The sequence below is a fragment of the Cyanistes caeruleus genome, unplaced genomic scaffold (assembly GCF_971803275.1).
Source record: "Cyanistes caeruleus unplaced genomic scaffold, bCyaCae1.hap1.1 HAP1_SCAFFOLD_138, whole genome shotgun sequence".
In the NCBI taxonomy this organism is placed as follows: Eukaryota; Metazoa; Chordata; class Aves; order Passeriformes; family Paridae; genus Cyanistes; species Cyanistes caeruleus.
In genome coordinates this window covers 323,696-330,078 of record NW_028255933.1, presented here as the reverse complement: position 1 = coordinate 330,078, position 6,383 = coordinate 323,696, and the positions used below count along the sequence as shown (strand labels likewise).

At 50.6% G+C, this 6,383-nt stretch overlaps 1 long non-coding RNA gene across 1 annotated transcript; it reads left to right on the top strand.

Annotated features, from left to right (window-relative positions):
* Nucleotides 1–5,963, top strand: LOC147645986 (uncharacterized). The gene is made up of 5 exons (XR_015282035.1): nucleotides 1–175; nucleotides 270–503; nucleotides 795–3,320; nucleotides 3,415–3,648; nucleotides 3,940–5,963. It is a non-coding gene; the product is annotated as an uncharacterized LOC147645986 (long non-coding RNA).
* Nucleotides 5,964–6,383: the final 420 nt, after the last annotated feature.

Sequence of the window (6,383 nt, the reverse complement as noted above, 5' to 3'; positions counted from 1 at the left end):
ACAACACAACCCTTGGCTCCTTGTGCCAGCACGCTCTTCATTCACCCTGCTCCAAGACTACCCCTGTCACCTTGTTGCCACCTGCTCCCTGATTCCCCCAGCAGTCCCCAAAGCTCCCCATCGCTTGGATTTTGCTCTCCATCCCTGCAGGATGTCTGCATTTGTTCCAAAAGAGGTATGGTGCTATTCCACGGAGGCGGACACCTCGCAGCTGCCCGGCTGGGCTGGAGCTCTGTGGGACAGGCTGGGAAATTTTGCTACCTCTGCAGGCTGGCACAGACGGAGAGGAGGAGACGGACGTCGATACACAGACTGATAGAGAAGAAGCCATGGAAGTGGACGGAGAGGATAGTGGAGAGCAAGAGATGGATGTGGATATGTACGAGACAGAGGAAGAGATGGAGGTGGAAACGAAAGATTATATTGAAGAGATGGATATTGATCTAAAAGACAAGGAGGAAGACATGGTCTTGGGATGAAGACCGATGCCAGCAGCAGAACAGGCAGGTGCTCCCCACAGGCAGAGTGGAGCCCCTGCTGCCAGCCTGGGGCCGGGCTGGGCACTTCCTGCTCAGGGACACGCTAGCCCATGCACTGGATTCTGCTGGCCATCCCTGGCCTGGCCTGGGCTTGCTGTGGGCCACACAAGCCCTGTTCCAGTGCCTGGGCCACAGCCCCCAGCCAGGCTCCCTTCTGGCAGCAGAGTCCCACTGGGCCAGTGTCCCAGCCCGGCAGCACATGGAACACCCTTCCGTGCCTGACTGCACTGACCGTGCTACTTGTTTTTCTTCCAGGACTTAGGGACATCACAGACACAGATGCCACCCTGCTGTACATGCGTTTTACAGTTGTTGTGTTCAGGATAGAGGTTTTAGAGTTTGTTTAAGTTGTCTGTAAATACGTTTCATAGAGTTTTGTTAGAGCTGTTCTCAGGTAAATAGGTTCTATAGTTTGTTGTTGTTGTTGTTGTTGTTGTTACCAATATTCTTACAGTGTAAATATGTGGTGTAGTTCATTCTTGTTCCTTTTCTTCTACAGATAAACAGTCTTTGATTTTCACACCCCAGTTCTCTTTGCATTTTCCTCGGGCACATTTGCAAAGCTGTGGGTTGTTTCGGGAACAATGTTTGCAGGACTCTAAAAAGAGTATCACAACCGCTCTGCCACACTCTCCGCTGCTGCTGCTGCCCCAAAAAGCACTGGCTGGCTTTGCTCACACAATCACAGTTGTGGTGGCATTTCTACCACACCACAGGACAGCGATGTTTTCCCTCTTCTCCTGGAAATACCTACAGCACTTGTGGGTAGCAAGGCAAACATGAGCCTCTTTTAGTGGCCCTTGAAATTGGACATGTGAAATGAGGCACACAAAGCCACAGGCCAGCTGAACCTGGCATCTCTGAATGGGTCTTTACATTCTTCCCAGGAAGATGAATGGCAATCACTATTTTGGCAGGGAGGAAAGTGCATCAGCTAGCAATTTGCTGTAGAAAATGTGCTTTCTGCTCCTCTCACAGCCAAAACTCCTACCCATTTCTTGGAAGTCCTTCTTAGATAAGGACCGTGTTCAACTGAGTGACAGTGAAGCCAAATGGCAATGCCGCAATCAATTGTCCTGTACACAATCTCCTTCATCCACGTGGAAGGTTACTCACGGGCACACAAGAGGACGGAAGAAACCCAAATGCATCGTTGGACATCATAAAGTCAGACGTGTTGAGGGATGAAGAAATCTTGCAGAGATATGGAAAGCTGCCCTGAAAACCCAGTTCGGGGAGAGCCTGAGCTCTTTTGTGCTTCTAGGCCTGAAGATGCTCAGCGCCTTTCCCAGATGCTCAGCAGGCAGTAGGATTGTGCCTGAATCTGGCTCTGGAAATGCCAGTGCCTCAACTGAGAGCTGTGGCAATGATTTCCATTGCATGGAGAGGGGCCACAGTCCTGCAAGAGTCTTTCAGCAGAGCAAACAGCAGCCTGGAGGGTGGGCAGTGCTGCATCTGGACCACTGCATGCTCATCCTTCACCACAATGCAGAGCTGCCATGGATCACTTTTTCCATTTCTGCTGTTGGATATGTTTTGGAGAAGTTGTTCTAGGTGGCTTTGGATGGTGATCCAAGTAGGAAGCAGCCATTCGCCTGCTGTGATATCCTTACAACTAGTCCTAACTTCTCATTGCCTTTGGTTTGATTGGGGGTGTTTTATCTGTTTGTTTGATTGGTTTCTTTGGGTTGGTTTCTTTGTGTTTTTCTCTCTTTTGCTTGGAGTTTCTTTTCCTTTTTTAGAAATGACTGGTGAAGTTGGCACAACTAAACTCCAGAAAACGTAAAGCAGGCTTGACTTTCCAGAAATTGCTTTTGGCTGGCTTTAGCTGCATTCCCCAGGATCACGATCAGCAGTAGATATTTGCAGGTTTTGCTCTGCATCCTCAGCCTGCCCAGATGTTGTTCAGTGTTTCAGCAGTGGAGAAGACGATGGATATTTTGCTAAACCTCCTTTCAAACAACAAAACTTGGGTTAGCACGACAGAAAAGAAGAGAAGAAAATCTTCGCCAGTTAGAACAGAGCCAGAGTCCCACCATTTCCCCCTCCACTTTTCTTTCTTTTCTACATTTAGAGGTAAAGCTTCCATCTCCAAAAGCTTCCATCTCTCACTTCCTGATGTAGCCATTTGCTACCCTTTAGCCTTGACTGCCACGCATCGGACTGCTGTCCGTGTGGGGCTGGGGATGCTCAGCCTGGAAAGAGAAGGGGGCTGGCGAGGCCTCCCTGCAGCTCTAGGAAAGATGGGCACAGAGAGGAGAAGCCTTTCAACTGCAGGAGTGAGCTTGAAGTTGGATCTAATGAAGCTGCTCTTTTCCACTCCGGCTGCTGGGCCACTGGCCCAGGCTGTGCACAGAGGCTGGGGATGCTCCATCCTTGGCAACATCCAAGGCCAGCTGGGAGCGGGGCTCTGAGCAACCTATTCTGGGCGAAGATTGCTCCGCTTGGAACAAGATGGTCTTTAGGGTCCCTTCCAAGCCCAAGCACCCAGGGATTCCATCATTCATTCTACGGTCTCCGTTGTCCACTTCAGCCTGGGCCTCAACTCCTGGCGGTGATGTCACAGTGCACGCTCCAGCTAGAACTTCCAGCATCCAGCAACGGCCACAACACAACCCTTGGCTTCTTGTGCCAGCACGCTCTTCATTCACCCTGCTCCAAGCCTACCCCTGTCACCTTGTTGCCACCTGCTCCCTGATTCCCCCAGCAGTCCCCAAAGCTCCCCATCGCTTGGATTTTGCTCTCCATCCCTGCAGGATGTCTGCATTTGTTCCAAAAGAGGTATGGTGCTATTCCACGGAGGCGGACACCTCGCAGCTGCCCGGCTGGGCTGGAGCTCTGTGGGACAGGCTGGGAAATTTTGCTACCTCTGCAGGCTGGCACAGACGGAGAGGAGGAGACGGACGTCGATACACAGACTGATAGAGAAGAAGCCATGGAAGTGGACGGAGAGGATAGTGGAGAGGAAGAGATGGATGTGGATATGTACGAGACAGAGGAAGAGATGGAGGTGGAAACGAAAGATTCTATTGAAGAGATGGATATTGATCTAAAAGACAAGGAGGAAGACATGGTCTTGGGATGAAGACCGATGCCAGCAGCAGAACAGGCAGGTGCTCCCCACAGGCAGAGTGGGGCCCCTGCTGCCAGCCTGGGGCCGGGCTGGGCACTTCCTGCTCAGGGACACGCTAGCCCATGCACTGGATTCTGCTGGCCATCCCTGGCCTGGCCTGGGCTTGCTGTGGGCCACACAAGCCCTGTTCCAGTGCCTGGGCCACAGCCCCCAGCCAGGCTCCCTTCTGGCAGCAGAGTCCCACTGGGCCAGTGTCCCAGCCCGGCAGCACATGGAACACCCTTCCGTGCCTGACTGCACTGACCGTGCTACTTGTTTTTCTTGCAGGACTTAGGGACATCACAGACACAGATGCCACCCTGCTGTACATGCGTTTTACAGTTGTTGTGTTCAGGATAGAGGTTTTAGAGTTTGTTTAAGTTGTCTGTAAATACGTTTCATAGAGTCTTGTTAGAGCTGTTCTCAGGTAAATAGGTTCTATAGTTTGTTGTTGTTGTTGTTGTTGTTGTTACCAATATTCTTACAGTGTAAATATGTGGTGTAGTTCATTCTTGTTCCTTTTCTTCTACAGATAAACAGTCCTTGATTTTCACACCCCAGTTCTCTTTGCATTTTCCTCGGGCACATTTGCAAAGCTGTGGGTTGTTTCGGGAACAATGTTTGCAGGACTCTAAAAAGAGTATCACAACCGCTCTGCCACACTCTCCGCTGCTGCTGCTGCCCCAAAAAGCACTGGCTGGCTTTGCTCACACAATCACAGTTGTGGTGGCATTTCTACCACACCACAGGACAGCGATGTTTTCCCTCTTCTCCTGGAAATACCTACAGCACTTGTGGGTAGCAAGGCAAACATGAGCCTCTTTTAGTGGCCCTTGAAATTGGACATGTGAAATGAGGCACACAAAGCCACAGGCCAGCTGAACCTGGCATCTCTGAATGGGTCTTTACATTCTTCCCAGGAAGATGAATGGCAATCACTATTTTGGCAGGGAGGAAAGTGCATCAGCTAGCAATTTGCTGTAGAAAATGTGCTTTCTGCTCCTCTCACAGCCAAAACTCCTACCCATTTCTTGGAAGTCCTTCTTAGATAAGGACCGTGTTCAACTGAGTGACAGTGAAGCCAAATGGCAATGCCGCAATCAATTGTCCTGTACACAATCTCCTTCATCCACGTGGAAGGTTACTCACGGGCACACAAGAGGACGGAAGAAACCCAAATGCATCGTTGGACATCATAAAGTCAGACGTGTTGAGGGATGAAGAAATCTTGCAGAGATATGGAAAGCTGCCCTGAAAACCCAGTTCGGGGAGAGCCTGAGCTCTTTTGTGCTTCTAGGCCTGAAGATGCTCAGCGCCTTTCCCAGATGCTCAGCAGGCAGTAGGATTGTGCCTGAATCTGGCTCTGGAAATGCCAGTGCCTCAACTGAGAGCTGTGGCAATGATTTCCATTGCATGGAGAGGGGCCACAGTCCTGCAAGAGTCTTTCAGCAGAGCAAACAGCAGCCTGGAGGGTGGGCAGTGCTGCATCTGGACCACTGCATGCTCATCCTTCACCACAATGCAGAGCTGCCATGGATCACTTTTTCCATTTCTGCTGTTGGATATGTTTTGGAGAAGTTGTTCTAGGTGGCTTTGGATGGTGATCCAAGTAGGAAGCAGCCATTCGCCTGCTGTGATATCCTTACAACTAGTCCTAACTTCTCATTGCCTTTGGTTTGATTGGGGGTGTTTTATCTGTTTGTTTGATTGGTTTCTTTGGGTTGGTTTCTTTGTGTTTTTCTCTCTTTTGCTTGGAGTTTCTTTTCCTTTTTTAGAAATGACTGGTGAAGTTGGCACAACCAAACTCCAGAAAACGTAAAGCAGGCTTGACTTTCCAGAAATTGCTTTTGGCTGGCTTTAGCTGCATTCCCCAGGATCACGATCAGCAGTAGATATTTGCAGGTTTTGCTCTGCATCCTCAGCCTGCCCAGATGTTGTTCAGTGTTTCAGCAGTGGAGAAGACGATGGATATTTTGCTAAACCTCCTTTCAAACAACAAAACTTGGGTTAGCACGACAGAAAAGAAGAGAAGAAAATCCTCGCCAGTTAGAACAGAGCCAGAGTCCCACCATTTCCCCCTCCACTTTTCTTTCTTTTCTACATTTAGAGGTAAAGCTTCCATCTCCAAAAGCTTCCATCTCTCACTTCCTGATGTAGCCATTTGCTACCCTTTAGCCTTGACTGCCACGCATCGGACTGCTGTCCGTGTGGGGCTGGGGATGCTCAGCCTGGAAAGAGAAGGGGGCTGGCGAGGCCTCCCTGCAGCTCTAGGAAAGATGGGCACAGACAGGAGAAGCCTTTCAATTCCAGGAGTGAGCTTGAAGTTGGATCTAATGAAGCTGCTCTTTTCCACTCCGGCTGCTGGGCCACTGACCCAGGCTGTGCACAGAGGCTGGGGATGCTCCATCCTTGGCAACATCCAAGGCCAGCTGGGAGCGGGGCTCTGAGCAACCTATTCTGGGCGAAGATTGCTCCGCTTGGAACAAGATGGTCTTTAGGGTCCCTTCCAAGCCCAAGCACCCAGGGATTCCATCATTCATTCTACGGTCTCCGTTGTCCACTTCAGCCTGGGCCTCAACTCCTGGCGGTGATGTCACAGTGCACGCTCCAGCTAGAACTTCCAGCATCCAGCAACGGCCACAACACAACCCTTGGCTCCTTGTGCCAGCACGCTCTTCATTCACCCTGCTCCAAGCCTACCCCTGTCACCTTGTTGCCACCTGCTCCCTGAT